At 36.9% G+C, this 18,227-nt stretch overlaps 1 non-coding gene across 1 annotated transcript; it reads left to right on the top strand.

The window, feature by feature from the left end:
* The first annotated feature begins 9,271 nt into the window (after positions 1–9,271).
* LOC131180292 (small nucleolar RNA R71) lies at positions 9,272–9,378 on the top strand. Its single transcript, XR_009149068.1, has one exon. It is a non-coding gene; the product is annotated as a small nucleolar RNA R71 (small nucleolar RNA).
* The last annotated feature ends 8,849 nt before the right edge of the window (positions 9,379–18,227 follow it).

Below are 18,227 nucleotides of genomic sequence, written 5' to 3'. Positions count from 1 at the left end.
AAAAGGTCAAATTACATCATTTGGGCGATCTCTCAAGATCAACAATTACAAATTTCCCTCCATTACATTCTACCTATATTGTTCCTGCGGATCAAACCACTCCCGATTTCAAGATGCCATTCAAGAGATACGTGGCGATCAGGAGGGTAGCTCTCGTCAACTATGGCAAAAACTATAGGAAGCTCGGTGTCTTCGTCTATGTCATCGACCAGAGATAAGCTATGATCGGGACCCCCAATATGGTAAGGAGCCAAATGAACTTCAAGAGGCGGTCACCGATATTAAGATTGAAATTAGCGGTCCCCTTGTTAGAGATCAGTCTACAAACCATACCGATAAGCCGATCTGAGATCAGCGCGGTAGTTAGTTTCAACCTTGATCAATCAATTAGTCCAGTTCCCTCATTGTCATCAGACGATGCCCTCGTAAACCTCTAATCACCAGAATTGTTCATTTTCAGGAGATGAACAAAGAAAACATTCGAAAAAAGATTAAGGTGGTTGTCATGAGAAGAATTCTTGCTGAAAAAGCCAAGAACAGGAAAAAAAAACATTGAAAATTCACCGGAGAAGGAAGATTGTGAGTATGCAAAGGAAAAAATTCTTTTACATATATATAGGGCCTTGGCATTTATTGCATGCAAAACTCGAAGCGATTCATCGGTAATCGAAGAATTAATTGCTTTAAGAGTGAGAAAGGGATCAGAAATTAAGATCAGGAAGAAAAGAGATCAGATGCATAAAGAGCTGAATTGGGAGATCAGAACAAGAGGCCTCAGGTCTACCAACTATAAAAGAGATCGACTAAACTGAGAAATGACCTATAGAGATTAGAAGGGTTGGAGAATCAAAATCACTTTCAAGTTTGTAAGATTAACTCCTTGCCATCGGATCTCAAACGGTTAAAGCAACCCAATACATCTCAATTTACACCATTAATCATACTTGTAAGGACAGATTTGAGACCTTTAGATCAAAAGTAAATAACTGATTCAGTACCTTTTGCTCCCAGCCCTTGGATCTATTCTGTAAGGTGGAATTCCTGATCGTTGGATTAAAGAATGAAAGGACAGAGATTCTAAACCAAATCCTGACCCTCAATCTTGATTCTCTTTAATTCAAAGACATCATATCACTTCCTTTTAAATCCAAGCCCTCCATCTTCTCCTACTGGAATCCTAACCCTCTGTTTTGAGTACCCATCTCCTATAAATACCTGCATGCAATGCTATGGAGGTAGCGAATTATTAAGGAAAAACCCTGGAATTTTGCTATAACTTTATTTTCAATTGAAAACTCTCAAAGTTCCTAGAGACTTTAGAAATAAGTTTTCTAAAGAATCTTACCACAGAAGCTATAGCCTGGCAATCCATGCCTTGAACAACCACGCATGGTCTTAAGAACTCAATCACCGCCTATCAAAAAGATCTCATTTCAATCACTTGTAACTCCTCAAAATCACCTTACCGTATCAGTTTTAGTGGCTCTAGATACACGAAGACATCGGTACCAGGTTACTCATTATTTCAACCATTTCTATAGGTAAGTGTTCGACTTATCATTCTCAAAAGTTGATGATATAGTCTTTGTTAGATCCTTCATCGCAATAAATCTTCAGAATAAGTTTACGTCGAATTGGACTTATTTCACCCTTTTTATGACGTTCGTGACTTTTACCTTTTATTTTTTTTACGTTGTCCTTAATTTCTTTACGTTGTTTCGTGTAAAAAAGATAGTTCAGGACACTAATATTCTGTAAGTACCGTAAGGAGTACAGATGGAAGAAGATAATATGGAGATTCCCAATCATGATAAAAATGATTAAGAATAGTGCGGATAAATTGGGAGGTTAGATACTCAGTCTAGCTCTGGAAAACAGGAATGAGGTTGAGATTCAGGATTAAGTGTTTTCTGGTTTTACAACCACCGCAAGTGCACAGATCACTAACAAGTAATAAAGTAATGAGTAAAGCATCGTTCCCACGAGGAATTTAATTAGTAACTAACAAACTACATAGTGATTTTGACTTTTTAGGCTATCGAATAATGAGGGAATGAAAGTTGTTTATTTTAAACACTAAAATGATAAATTTAAAATGAAATAATATATTTTGAAACAATTCTAGAACTAAGATTCACACTTAAATCTTACTATGAATGTTATCTTGTTTATTTACTGGATTGAGAATCGTTTGCCTTGATGGAAATTAATCCTAAGGTGTCCTAAGTCCTCTCTCAAGGCACCTAGGATGTATTTTAATTAACTTAAACCCAACTTTCATGACGATCAAATTAATTAAAACCCTTTAAGGTCTTTGACCAATTTTGAAATTCCACAAAACTAATTAGCTTATGTCTATGTTAGAATTCCTAGGTTCAAAATCTTGATTTTCTAATATTAATCTTCAACTTTCAGTCCTTCAATTAATATCTATAATCAATACTAGGTGGGTACCAATACATAGCATGCATTAAGATCAAAAGAAATTAAATCAAGTAATAAATCTCAAACCCAATAAATAAAACTTAATGTTTATCCATAATAATGATTACAAGCATTACTCTCCCAATTCCAAAATATGAAAGTTACTCACTCATGGTGAGTTCAGCAAACATAATAAAAATGAAGTAAAGAACAATAAAAATCTATTTAAGGAAATGGAATGAAAGAACCGAATAGGGTTTGTAGTTTTGATCTTGTGGAACTTCGGCTGAAAAACTCCTCTTGATACTGATATTCTTCTCCTCAAGACGGCTGAAGAGATTGCAGAAATGAGCACTCTTTGAAACTCCTAAAAAGCTCTGTAAAAATATTCTCCCCCCTTTCTTTGATATTTTCTGCTTCTATTTATAATAGCTATTCTAGGGTTAGGTCATTTTGAGTCCAAAAAGCCTTAGGAGTCTGATTTGAATGTGTAAACAAAAACAGGAATTCGGGTTAGGAGACTGGCTGTCACATGGTACACGGCCAGTGTGTCACTACATGGCCACGGGCCGAGTAACTTACTGGAGCGAAAATGGCAGAGTCTTACATTGGCACAGAGACTTACACAGGTCTGCGTTGGCTATACGGGCCTAGTTACATGACCCATGTACTTTTGTTCTCATAAAATTCTTCAAGCTTGTGCCTGGCAGAGACTTATACAGGTCCCTACAGATTACATAGATCTAATTACATGACCCATGTACTTTTGTTCCTCCATTGGCCCTCTGGCTTTCATCTGGCAGAAAGTTACATGGGTCTGTGGCTTTCCTTACACGACCCGTGTACTTTGTATCAGCAGCAATTCTCAATCTTTTGACCTCTCCAAGCTTCCTTTCGCACTCCTATGCTCTGGGACTTCACCAAAACACCTGAACTACTACAGAAACATGGAATTTAGAGCTTGACAATAGAAATTATAAAAACTAATGAAATCAACTATTATGCATGAAATTACTTACCTAAATGCTATGAGATAGTATACAAATGTTCTTAAAAATATCTATACAATTCAAGTGTATCAAATGCCCCCAAATTCAAACTTTTACTTGTCCTCAAGCAAAATAAAACTCTATTTTAAAACGCATTTCAGGGGATAACTTAGGAACATAACCAATAATTTAATAAGCACACGATTGAACTCCTCCAATCGTTCATACCATTTACCCTCTTTCAATGCATAAGGGTTCTAATAGCTGCCTGTTTGGAACTTCACTTCCTTTCATGGTGTTTTGCCTAGTTATTCCTCTGTGCAAGGCTATTAATAAGTCACAAATAACTTGTTTTATCAAAATAAATTTAAGAAACACTTACTCCTCTAAATTTGTCTCCGTTGTGGATAATTGTGATGAAGTAACTCAATTCTAACTCTACAGGCACATCTGAATTTTCTATCTCCACTAATGTATCTTACACTTTTCAAAAGATCGAAAGGTCTTTAAAAGGGTTGTAATGGGGCTAACAGATAATGAATTGGTTGCTAATGAAAAGTTTTTAGGGAATACATATGTGAGGACAGCATGTATGCATAAAATATCAAGTATACTAAGTTTATTCCACTGATTTTGTATTGAGAAAAAGGCTTTTGGTTTCTTATAGTGCCAAGCGTGCTTCCATGATATCTTGGGACTTCTTCTTCTTCTTCTTCTTCTTTTTTATTTATGTCCCTTTTTCCTCTCCCCCAAACTCATTGCTTTTACTGGGTTGGAAAGGCAAATTTTTCTTTGATTTTAATTGCACACTTGCACTCTTTCTTGAGTTCTTCATCCTCTCTCCATTTTCCTTTTTGCACTTAATATACTTTTTACTTATGCATTTAGCTTCCTCAAAAGGGTAGGATAGGTGTTTAGGCTAGGGGCTAGGTAAATAATTATGGGTAAACAAGGAAAATCATATAGTTAAAAATATAAGCTCAAGTTGGATGCAAGGGACATATTGTGACTAAGGGTGGCTAAGGCTTAATTAGGTTATATCAAAGAATTTCTTAATCATTTCTTCATTAAGCATATGCTAGGATTTCGCCTTGATAGGTCTAAGAGATATGTTCTAGAGCTGGTGAGGCATTTTTAAGTTTGTTTATATTTTAAGAAATTTCTCCTAACTTCACAAGTTCGATGTGACAAATTAATAGTTATGAAGGGGTTTAACTAGTCTAGTTCCACTAAAGAGATTAGGTTTTTCATAGACAACATGTTAAAATCCCTTTTTGCCTATCCAGATATGTTCATTCCTCTATCCCGTGGAGTCCAATTATTAGCTTACTAGAAATTGGTTATAGTTTTAAGTTTCACAATTCAAAGTTCAAAATTTTCAAAAATTTTTCAATAATTTTTTTCTAGAATTTTGATACACAAGAATAATATAGTTGAAATTAAGCAATGTAATGATATGAAAGACATGAAATGCACTTGTATCCCCCTAAACTCGAATCGGACATTGTCCTCAATGTCAACACAATATGCAAAATTATAGAAAACCATCCAAAAATAATAAGAAAGCATATTTTGTATTAAGCATGGAAAGGTTGCAGAAAAAGCAAATAAAAGAGAACTATGATTGCAGTTTAGGACAAGTTATGTAAGATTTTACAATAAAGAATATATCCTATAGTCCTAGCTCTAAAAGGTCTCTGATGGTGATGATGGCAACAATGGCTCCTCTTCATCAAACCTCTCCATTAGCATGTCCAGCTTATTGTGGACTTTCTGGAGGCTGTCCTTGATTGCTCGCATCTTGTTGTCGATGGTGGCCTCCATATGCTGTAGGTATGCAAGGACTGGGTCTGTGGGTGGTGGTGTGTATGGAGGCACTCGAGCGGGGGACTGATGAAAGAATGGCTCTTGGGCTTCCGCCTATGGCTGCGAGGTCGCGCCAGGTCCTTCTTGTGCTTCGTCTCTTCGAGGGATGGCATTCCCTTCGGCATTAAGTAGGTGATAGGTGTTGTCGACCTTCTTACATATCCCCATGGATATGCAGATGGTTTGATCAATTCTTGATGTTTCACTGATGGAGCATAGCCTGTGATGTCCTGGGATGAATCCGAAGTGGAGGGCGATGGTTGTAATGAGGCCACTAAGAACGATGTGCCCAATAGGCTGGTGACAGAGGCGGCAAAGGTGGTTGCACAAAAAAAAGTCGATGCTGCAGCGCTACCCGGTGACCATACACCATAGGAAAAAGAGCTCGTTGGCATTTACCACACCAAGGCTGTCACCATGGCCCATTATGGTGTGGGCGGCTAACCGGTGCATGTAACACAGGGCTAGACTAGTGATACCCGAGGATTTTGACTTGCTGGAGTTATACGGCTCCTTGTTCTAGGCTATGGAACTTTAGAAGTTAATGTTGTTGTAGAGCATGCGATTCCGAGGGATCTCTTGGTGGCCGGTGCTGTCGAAGCCGAAGATGGCATTTTTAGATCCCTTTTTGTTCTTAATTTCAAGGTCAAATTCTTGCAGGAGTATAATCCATCGAATCAGCCTTGGTTTTGCTTCCTTCTTGTTCACAAGGTACTGGATAGCAGTATGATCTATGAATACAATGACTTTTGACCCAATTAGGTAAGATCTGAATTTATCGATTGCAAACACTACTGCCAGGAATTCCTTTTTTGTGGTAGCATAATTTATTTGTGCGTTGTCAAGTGTCTTGCTGGCGTAGTAAATGGCATAGAGTTTTTTATCTTTTCTTTGCCCAAGCATTACTCTAACTACATAGTCACTTACATCGCACATCACCTCGAATGGTAGCTCCCAATTTGGTGGCTGCATTATTGGTGATGAGATCAGGGCTTATTTTTATCCTGTTAAAAGAGATAAGGCAATTTTCATCAAAATCAAAGGGAACATCTTGACTTAACAGGTTAGTAAGTGGCTTAGCTATTTTGAAAAAAATCTTTAATGAATCTTCTGTAGAACCCTGCATGTCCCAGCTTTGCACTCCCTTGACTGATGTTAGTGGTGGCATGTTTTCAATCATCTCAATTTTTGATTATCAACCTCAATTCCTCTTTCTAATATCAAATGTCCCAAAACTATACCTTCCCTTACCATGAAGTGGCATTTTTCCCAATTTAGGACCAGGTTTGATTCTTTATATCTTTGCAACACCTTAGATAAATTAGCTAGGCAATCATCAAAAGTTGTTCCATAAATAGAAAAATAATCCATAAAAACTTCCATGATATTTTTAATATAATCAGAAAAATAGCCATCATGCATCTTTAGAAAGTGGCAGGGGCATTGCAAAGACCAAAAGGCATTCTCCTATATGTAAAAGTTCCATAAGGGCAAGTGAATGTGGTCTTTTCTTGGTCTTCTGGGTGAATAGGAATTTGTAAGAATCCCGATAACCCATTTAGATAACAGAAGTAAGAGTGTTATCTATAATCTATGCACATTCGCCAACCAGTGACTACCAGTGACTAACCTCTCTAACATTTGGTCAATAAAAGGGAGAGGAAAATGGTCTTTTCTGGTAGCACTATTCAGTTTTCTATAATCTATGCACATTCGCCAACCAGTGACTACCCTAGTAGGGATTAATTCATTGTTTGCATTTTGGATAACAGTTGTCCCACCCTTCTCAGGAACTACATGTACTGGGCTAACCCATTTACTATCAGAAATTGGGTATATGATACCTGCATCTAATAATTTTAAAATTTCTTTCTTGACTACATCTTTCATGTTTGGGTTAAGTCTTCTTTGGTGCTCGATAGTGGGTTTACTATTTTCTTTCATAGGTATCCTATGAATGCAAATCGAGGGGTTAATCCCTTTTGGGTCTTCTATTTTATACCCTATGGCCTTGTTATGGGTCCTAAGTTCTCTTAGTAATTTTTCCTCTTCTATCTTATACAGGCTAGCATTGATTATAAAAGGATATTTAGAGTTTGAGTCCAGAAATGCGTACCATAGTGAGGAGGGGAGAGGTTTAAACTCTACCTATTCAGTGGTGCTCTCTGGTTTGCTTTTGGTCTGTTCCTCCTTCAACTTCTCCATTTCGGAAGCTTGAGCTAAGGGTAGGCGGATGAGTTGCTAACTGTTGTGCATAGGCTGCTATTTCTGTGTTTGCACAATGCATGCTTCAAGAGGATCTTTAGGATGTATCTTATGAAATTCCTCTTCAACTTGTTTGTCAATTATGTCAACCTTAAAGCATTTGTCAGGTTCAAATTTGTGTTTCATTATGTCGAACAAGTTGAATTCTACTTCTTCTTCTCCTACCTTGAGGGTTAGTCGCCCATTTTTTATGTCTATGATTGCTCCAGTGATTGCCAAGAATGGTCTTCCCAAGATGATAGGGATCTGAACATCTTCTTCCATCTCAAGGACAACAAAATCTACTGGAATGAAGAATTTGCCCACTTTGATGGGGATGTTCTCAAGTATGCCCAAAGGTTATTTAACAGATTGATCAGCCAATTGTAGTGAAATTGTCATGGGCTTCAGTTCTCCAATCTCCAGCTTTTGGCATATTGATGGAGGCATTAAACTCACACTTGCCCTAAGATTGCAGAGGACCTTGTCTATTTTCTTATTGCCAATGAGGCAGGGTATGGAGAAGCTTCCTGGATCTTTCAATTTTGGAGGTAGTTTGTTTTGTAGTATAGCACTGCATTCCTCTGTTAGAGCAACTGTCTCATAGTCTTCTAGTTTTCTTTTCTTTGACAGAATTTCCTTAAGAAATTTGGCATAGGATGGCATCTAAGAGAGTGCTTCAGTGAAGGGAATGTTGATATAAAGTTTCTGTAAAACTTCTAAAAGCTTCCAAAACTACTTGTCCAATTTGGCTTTCTGAAATCTCTGAGGAAAAGGCAGGGGAGGCTGGTATGGCTCTGGTAACTTTTTTTTCTTCCCTGTTTTCTCTTTCTGATCTTTCTTGGCTTCTTCCTCCTTTTTCTCTGCTTGTCTTTCAGATTTTTCTGGGGTTTCCTCTATCGGTTCTTCCTCTGGTTGTACTAGAGTTCTCCCATGCCTTAATGTAACTGCCTTACAATGCTCTCTTGGGTTCATCTCTGGTTGACTAGGCAATTTACCAGTAGCATTACTTGAAAAACTTGCTTACTGAGCAATTTGATTCTCTAGCTTCTTATTATGGGTAGCAAGTTGGTCCATTCTGGAAGTCAGCTATTTAGTCAATTCATTTTGTTGTTATTGAGCTGCTAGGAAACCTTCCATCATGGATTCCATGGTCATCTTCGGTTCAGGTTGCTGAGGTTGAGGAGGCAGTGGTGGCTCTGCAAAGTTTTGACATCTGTTCTGAAATTCAAGGGTTACTAGTGGTTTATACCCCTGTTGTTTGTTTATTGGCTAATTCTGTTGGTTTGACCATGAGAAATTTGGGTGGTTCCTCCATCCAGGGTTGTAAGTGTTTGAATAGGGATTGTTGGGCTGCCTCTAGTTGAAGTTTTCTCCATTATTCACATAGTTGATCTGTTCTGTGGGAGGTTCATTAAAGCTGTTATATTCTGAACTCATGTATCCTCCTCCATAGCTGTCCTTATGTTGATTGTTGATCCCTATAGCATTGGCTTGCATTCTGTTGAGTCTCTTTGTGAACTGATCAAATTGAGCATTTATCATGCTTAAGGCGTCCACTTCCAAGACCCCTACTGTTCTCCTTGCGATTCCTCTTTCATTTGACCACACATAATTATGATATGCGACCCTCTCTAGAAGTTCAAGTGCTTGTGTCACTATTTTCTCCATTAGGTCACCTTCTGTAGCCGAATTTTATAAAGGGTAGTAAGCCATTATAGAAATTTTGCACTAGTAGCCAGTCCTTTATGCCATGGTGAGGACATTCCCTCTGCAAGTCCTTATATCTTTCCCATGCGTTATAGAATGATTCACCTTCCTTTTGCTTGAAGGTATTGAGCTCAAGCCTCAGTCTTGCAGTCTTTGCAGGTGGGAAATATCTTGTTAGAAAAGCTTGTGAGAGGTTTTCCCAAGTGGTGAACGTTCTAGCTGGTTGAGAAAGTAACCACTTCTTTGCTCTATCTCAAAGGGAGAATGGGAATGCTCTGAGTCTTATGGCTTAATCAGACACTCCATTCATCTTAAACGTGTCACATAGGGTAAGAAAGTACTGGAGGTGATAGTGTGGATCTTCTGTTGGTGAACCTCCAAACTGGGTTTGTTGAATCATTTGAAGCCATGCTAGTTTTAACTCAAAGTTGTTGGCTTCCACTGTGGGTCTTGTGACACTGGGCTAAAATCCTTAAATAGATGGAGCTTCGTAGTCTCTCAAGAGTCTTGGCCTGTCATTATTATTAGCCATAGTTGGAATTTCGGGATCTTGATCGTGCTCTTAATGTTTCCTTTCCCTCTTGATGGCTCTCAGAGTTCTGTCTATCTCTGGATCATAGTTCAAGATTTCTTTTTATGGCCTTGTTCTGGTCATATACCAGGTCAGGCACCTGAGAGAAAAGAAAAGAAATAAAATAAATCAAATAAAATTAGATAATAAATATAATTGCCTAAATCAGCTAAATTGCCTATCGCTCGATATTACTAAAGCCAAATTCCCTGACAACGGCGCCAAAAACTTGTTTGCTGGTTTTACAACCACCGCAAGTGCACGGATCGCTAACAAGTAATAAAGTGATGAGTAAAGTGTCATTCCCACAAGGAATTTAATTAGTAACTATCAAACTACATAGTGATTTTGACTGTTTAGGCTATCGAATAATGAGGGAATGAAAGTTGTTTATTTTAAACACTAAAATGATAAATTTAAAATGAAATAATCTATTTTGAAACAATTCCATAATTAAGATTTCACGCTTAAATCTTACTATAGATGTTATCTTATTTATTTACTGGATTGAGAATCATTTGCCTTGATGGAAATTAATCTTAAGGTATGCTAAGTCCTCTCAAGGCACCTAGCGTGTATTTTAATTAACATAAATCCAACTTTCGTAACGATCAAATTAATTAAAACCCTTTAAGGTCTTTGACCAATTTTGAAATTCGACAAAGGTAATCAGCCTATGTCTAGGTCAGAATTCCTAGGTTCAAAATCTTAATTTTCTAATATTAATCTTCACCCTTCAGTCCTTCAATTAATAGCTATAATCAATACTAGGTGGGTACCAACACATAGCATGCATTAAGATCACAAGAAATTAAATCAAGTAACAAATCTCAAACCTAATAAATAAAACTTAATGTTTATCCATAATAATGAATACAAGCATTACTCTCCCAATTCTAGAATATAAAAGTTACTCATGGTGAGTTCAGCAAACATAATAAAAATGAAGTAAAGAACAATAAAATTCCGTTTAAGGAAATGGAATGAAAGAACCGAATAGGGTTTGCAGCTTTGATCTTGTGGAACTCCGGCTGAAAAACTTCTCCTCGATACTGATATTCTTCTCCTCAAGACGGCTGAAGAGAGTGCAGAAATGAGCACTCTTTGAAACTCCTAAAAAGCTCTATAAAAAGATTCTCCCCCGCTTTCTTTGATATTTTCTGCTTCTATTTATAATAGCTATTCTAGGGTTAGGTCATTTTGAGTCCAAAAAGCCTTTGGAGTCTGATTTGAATGTGTAAAAAAAAGTAGGAATTCGGGTTAGGAGACTGACTGCCGCATGGTACATGGCCTATGTGTCACTACACGGCCCCAGGCCGTGTAACTTACTAGAGCAAAATAGTAGAGTCTTACATTGGCATAGAGACTTACACAAGTTTGCGTTGGCTACACGGGCCTAGTTACAAGACCTGTGTACTTTTATTCTCAGAAAATTCTTTAAGCTTGTACTCGGCAGAGACTTACACGAGTCCCTACAGATTACACAGGTCCAATTACACGACCCGTGTACTTTTGTTCCTCCATTGGCCCTCTGGCTTTCATCTGGCAGAAAGTTACACGGGTCTATGGTTTTGCTTACACGACTCGTGTACTTTATATCAGCAGTAATTCTCAATCTTTTGACCTCTCTAAGCTTCCCTTCACACTCCTATGCTCTAAGACTTCACTAAAACACTTGAAATACTACAGAAACATGGAATTTAGAGCTTGATAATATAAATTACAAAAACTAATAAAATCAACTACTATGCATGAGATTACTTACCTAAATGCTATGAGATAGTATACAAATGTGCTTTGAAACATCTATACAATTCAAGTGTATCATTAAGCTCGGACGGGAAACCTCCGAAATAAGATGTCTAGAAGACTCCAAATGAGGAGTCGTACTAAGCTGAGAAAAGTTCAGATAAATAAATCATGAGATCAGAAATTAAAAGTCTAGGATAATATGAAAAGTGAGAGGCGATGCAAGCATATCTAATAAAGGTCAAACAGGTTCGATCTCACGACCGAGACCTTTTAAAATTCACTTTTGATGAATTAGAAGGGAGCCAGGAAAGAGCTCTTTCCTGAACCCTCTTAATGAAAGTTCTAATATATATACATTTTAAGAGATCGAGAGAGAGTCCTTACCCGAATTCTCTTAGCAAAAATTCTAATATACACATTTTAAGAGATCGGGAGAAAGTCCTTACCTGAATTCTCTTAGCTAAGTTATAATAAAATATCTTAAGAGATCGGGAGAGAGTTCTTACCCGAATTCTCTTAGCAAAGTTCTAATAAAAATATCTTAAGAGATTGGGAGAGATTCTTTACCCGAATTCTCTTAGCAAAAATTCTAATAAAAATATTAGATCGGGAGAGAGTCCTTACTGTTGCAAGGTATTTTGCGGTCGCCTGGACGAACACACACCGAAGTGGGAAAGAGTGAGGAGTCGCCACTTTAATTTTGAGGGAAATTAAAGAAAACCATTTGCGAAAATAAATTAAAATGAAACCACTTCGAAAAACAGAGATTCTAGGTTCGGGGTCCATATACGGGCGGGGAAGGTGTTAGGCACCCCACCTCGTCCCTCTATGAGGGTAAACAGATTTAACTTTATGCTCTTTATGAATTAAAATCGATAGTAAAGGGGGGTTAGAATGACGATGTTAATGAAGGAACGGAAGCGTGAAAAACACAAGATTATACCATTGAATTCAAAAATTTTCACCTAGGGTCACAAGCACCATGCAAGATTTATTTTTATCTATTTGATTTCAATGATAAACAACATATTAAAACTCTTCTAATATGTTTTTGGATCTGTATTTGCCATTTAAGATTTTAAAATTAATCAGATTAATTTTAGAACCCTAGATTAAATCAAGAACGATTACACTAACCTCTTGATGTCTTTGCAGTGTCTGCGCTTTGAGATTCGTCTTGAGGACACGGATGTTGTCCCTCTAGCTTGTCCACACCAAGAACACCTATGGCAGCCCTTGAACAGCTTCTAAAGCCTTTTCTATTAATTAGAAATTCAAGTTCTGCCTTTTAAGAGATTAGAGATGCAAACAGGACACTAGAAACAATTTCTAGTGTTCTTAATTCAAGAGATTGATGGCTAATCTCTTTGAATTGATGAGAGATGAAGAGAAATAGCTGGAGAGGCTCAAAGTGGCGTGACAATTGAGAGGAGAGGCTGCTAGTTGTGTTTTCTTTTCATAACCCCACTTAAATAGCTAGGTTAACACATTAAACCCTAGCCACATGTCACCTTTTGATTAGCTCTAGGTTTAAGTGACCCAATCACATTGTGCCAAGTGTCAAACCTATATTTAATCTTGATTTTAATCATCTTACATGATTAAAATTATTTGGCAAGCTTATGTGTTATGCCATGTGTCACCATCTCATGGTGCCACGTGTCACACTGCAAAATGACCAAAATGCCCTCTGTGTCTTAATTTTGAGTTCTTAACCCAAAATAATTATTTTCTTCTTCTAATTAATTTATATCAAATATAAATTAATTAATTAATCTCTATTAATTAATTTCTCATCAATTAAATTCATATTTAAACACTTTAAATATAAATTTAATTTATACTACACATCCAATAATCTAGATTTGGTTTCAAGTCATGCTAGGGACTTTACAATTTTATTGCAAACCAAATCTATTTAATTAATCAATTAAACTCTTTAATTAATTAATTAAATCATATTTAAATAGGTGATAACTTGTGTATGTGTGTGACTTACTAGGCTCATCACTAATTGGCAATGAGACATGATATCAACTCTTAATATCATCGAACTCTTTCTTACCATAAATGATTTCTCTAAATCATTTTATGAACCTCATAGACCATGGTTAACACCTAGCATAGCATGCCATGGCCACCCAATTAGTAATAAGATTTACCTTAAATGAACCTATAATCATATGTTACCATGCACTAGAATCTCTCTGTTACAAAATCCCAACTCAAGCTGGAGTCATGGTTTATGTCAAACTCCATTTGCTATGAATATTATGTTCTCTTTTAATTCCAGTTCTTGATTAAAAGATTTTTCTCATCGTAAACTCTTTCGAATAAATCTATCTGTCTGGCCAGAACTTGAAACATCAAGAATAATTAAATGAACATAGGATTTTAACTCTATTTACTTAGAGGAACAGATTCCATCTTGATCAACACCTACCTCCATATATAACTAGTAGGAGCCAATAGATGCCCATATACCCATACACAGTACAAGTATGAAAGTAGTATCAAACTCAAACTACCTATATACAAGATAACTGTGCTATCTCAGTCTAAAGATTATATGCCTCGATATGATTTATGACAAAACATTGACAAGAGTAAACTCCATGTGCTTGTCATAAGTGTCACTGGTTCGGCCTACTTATCATTTATAAGAGCCTATCATGTTTGTTATATGGCATGAGACTCACCATTCCATCTTATTTATATCTCATATAAATAACTTGGGAACAAACATGAATACAATCTTTCTGGATAAGTCATGTCCTTATTATGAAGTATCCTCGATTGTGAACCTATTTATGATACTTTGTGCTAGAAATATTGTCACTCATATTCTTAACAACTTAAGAATAATATTTCTAACAAAATATCAATGGACCTTTTCTATTACACATAAATATATTATGTAAACGGAAAAGTGGAAATGCCTTTTATTAATAAAATATATACAAGATACATACTAAATGATATGCTCTAGGGCATACTACTAACAATCTCCCACTAGCACTAGAGCCATTCATTACAATACCTTAGACCCATCTTCTCAAGATGTCAGTCTAACTGAGCTTGTGACAAAGGCTTAGTGAATGGATCAGCTAGATTTTCAGCTGATGCTATTTTCTGCATGGCTAAATCGCCTTGCCCAACTATATCTCTGATAATGTGGTAGTGCCTTTCTATGTGTTTGGATTTTGGTTGAGACCTTAGTTCCTTAGCCTATATGACTGCTCCATTATTGTCACAGTGTAGTGGAACTGCTGACTCAATGGAAGGAACTACTGTAAGTTCTGTCACGAACTTATTAATCCAAATGACTTCCTTTGCAAAGATCTCGATGCAAAGAATATACTCACCTCAGAGTGGAATCTGCGATGTGCTCGCTTGGTACTCTTCCAACCGATCGCACCTCCATTACAAATGAACACATATCCAGAGGTAGACTTTCTATCATCGATATCCGATTGGAAATCGAATCGATAACCATCCAATTGCAAGTCTCCACCTCCATAAATCAAGAATAAATCCTTAGTTCTTCTTAAGTACTTAAGAATATTCTTGTGACTATCCATGTTCCAAACTGGATTGGATTGATACCGCTAGTCAAACTAACAAAGATATACGATATCCGCCTAGTACACAACATTGCATACATTAAACTTCCAATAGCCGAAGCATATGGAATCCTGGCCATCTTTTCTCTTTCTTCAGGTGTCTTTGGAGACATCTCTTTAGAAAGATGGATACCATGTCTCACTGGTAACAATCCTCTCTTGGAATCAAGCATGTTAAACCTCTTTAACACCTTTTCCAAGTATAGACTTTGTGATAAACCAATTATCCTTTTCGCTCTATCTCTATAGATGCGAATCCCAAGAATATAGGTTGCCTCCCCTAAGTCTTTCATGGAGAATGTATTTGACAACCATACCTTTATAGTCGTCAACATACCTGTATCATTACCCATCAACAGTATGTCATCCACATATAAGACAAGGAAAATGATAGCACTGTCACTAACCTTCTTATATACACATGGCTCATCCTCATTTTTGATAAAACTAAAGGATTTAATGGCTTCATCAAAACGGATGTTCCAACTCCTAGAAGCTTGTTTCAACCCATAAATGGATCGCTTTAGCTTGCATACCTTGGAACCATCTTGGGATTCAAATCCCCTAGGTTGTTCCATGAAAATGTTTTCTTTAATGTATCCATTGAGAAAAGATGTTTTGACATCCATCTGCCAAATCTCATAATCATAGTATGCAGCTATTGCTAATAAAATCTGAATTGATTTAAGCATGGCAACAGGCGAGAAAGTCTCCTCATAGTCTATTCCTTGCCTTTGGCGAAACCCTTTCGCTACTAGCCTTGCCTTATAGGTCTCTACCTTTCCATCAAAACTAATTTTCTTCTTGAAAACCCATTTGTTCCCTATAGGTACAATACCTTCAGGTGGGTCAACAAGATCCCAAACTTGATTCTTATACATGGAATCAATCTCGGATTTCATAGCATCAATCCATTTTGAAGAGTCTATATCTGATATAGCTTCTTCATAGGTAAGTGGATCATCTCCATGATCTACTTCTTCATGAGTAGACAACTCTTGTTCTTCTTCATGAAGAAAACCATATCTCACTGGTGGGTGAGATACCCTGGTTGTTCTACGAGGAATAGCTGTAGATGTTTCATCAATGGGTATAGGTTGACTAGATGGATCTATATCCATCTGATCTGTTGGTTGGTCAGAATTCTCCAATTCTAACTTTATTTGCCTTCCTTTGCCTCCTTCTTGAACAAACTGTTGTTCAAGAAATGTGGCATCTCTACTTATCACAACCTTTTGTGAAGTAGGCAAATAAAAATAATATCCAAAACTATCTTTTGGATATCCAACAAATAGACCTCTTTACGATCCGGTCTCCAATTTATCGGTGTTCGCTTTTTTGATATAATTGGACAACCCCAAATCTTAACATGCTTAAGACTTGGTTTTCTTCCATGCCATATCTCATAAGGTGTGGAAGAAACTGATTTTGATGGAATCCTATTCGAATATATAAAGTCGATTCTAATGCAAATCCCCAAAAGGAGATTGGCATATCAAGATAGCTCATCATACTACGTACCATATCCAATAGGGTACGATTTCTCCTTTCAGATACACCATTCAAATTGTGGCGTTCGAGGAGTCACCGAGAAACAATGCCATGCTCTCTCAAGTATTCATCAAATTCGAGACTCAAATATTCACCTCCACGATCCGATCGAAGAACTTTAATATTCTTTCTGTTTGATTTTCTACTTGATTTAAATTCTTTGAACTTTTCAAAAGATTCATGTTTGTATTTCATCAAATACAAATACCCAAACCTTGATTTATCATCAGTAAAGGTAATAAAATAATGAAAACCCCCTCTAGCCATTTCTTTAAATGGACCACATACATCACTATGTATTAGCTCCAAAATATTTTCAGCTCTTAGCCCTTGTCCAACAAAGGGTGATGTAGTCATTTTGCCTTGAAGGCAAGATTCACAAGTTGGAGTAGGCTCAGAGCCCAATGAGGATAGAATCCCCATTTTCTCCAATTTTGTAATCCTATCTTACGCAACATGACATAACCTTAAGTGCCAAATATATTTTGAACTTGAGTTGTTTTTCACCATGGCATTGCATTCATTTAGATTGCTATACTCTGGCCAGTGGAAACACTTTCTTACTGGCAATGGAAACACTTTCCTATTGGCAATGGAAACACTTTCCTTTGCCTTCATCAGCTTTAGTCTTCCTTTTCTGTTTAGCTATTTTCTTAGAAGGACCAGGAATCTGAGGTTTCTTTTTTTCTTATTGCCCTTCTTCTTGTTGGACTTTCCAGTAGAATAAGATGCAACCAAAGCTACCTCTTTTCCTTTATTGCTCGGCATATTCTTTTGGGCAATAACCAGCATGTTAAGTAAACCACTAAGGTGCATTCTGTTTAATCATATGGAAATTTGTCACAAAATTCCCAAAAGACTCAGGAAGGATGAAGGATCAAATCCGTTTGTAGTTGGAAATCCATGTTGAAGTCAAGATGTTCCAAGCTGCTCAATCACCGAATCATCTTGTGGACATGATCCCCAACATTACATCCCTCGGACATCCTCATACGGAATAGTTTGTCTAGATATCTCATACCCGGCATTCTGCTGTGCTCACCATACAACTCTTGTAGGTGAAGGAGGATCTCATTAGCACTCTGCATGTTCTCATGTTGCTTCTGTAACTCATTACTCATGGAAGCAAGCATGTAACACTTAGCTCTCATATCATGCTCCTTCCACTTGTCCAAAGTATCATGTTCCTCTTGTGTGGCCTCTGGAGGTAAGGGACCAGGAACATTTGAATATAGAACATATCCTATATGTTCAAGGTTCAGGACAAGTTACAAATTTCTTAGCCAATCAGACATATTAGGTCATGTCAACCATTAGTGATCAAGTATGCTTGCAAGGATATTGGATGGTGGTGGTTGTTTTGTGCTCATTATTATCAGAAAATTAATTGCAGAAAATAACCAGATTAATTAGTAAATGTATCATATAATTAACCAAAATGATTATGGTCTTTTAATCAAATTGGTCCTCCCACTAACTTAGCGAATCCTACACTTC

This window comes from Hevea brasiliensis, chromosome 5 (assembly GCF_030052815.1).
Source record: "Hevea brasiliensis isolate MT/VB/25A 57/8 chromosome 5, ASM3005281v1, whole genome shotgun sequence".
NCBI classification, from domain to species: Eukaryota; Viridiplantae; Streptophyta; class Magnoliopsida; order Malpighiales; family Euphorbiaceae; genus Hevea; species Hevea brasiliensis.
Note: the sequence above shows the minus strand (reverse complement) of the source record. Positions and strands in the feature narration are given on the sequence as shown.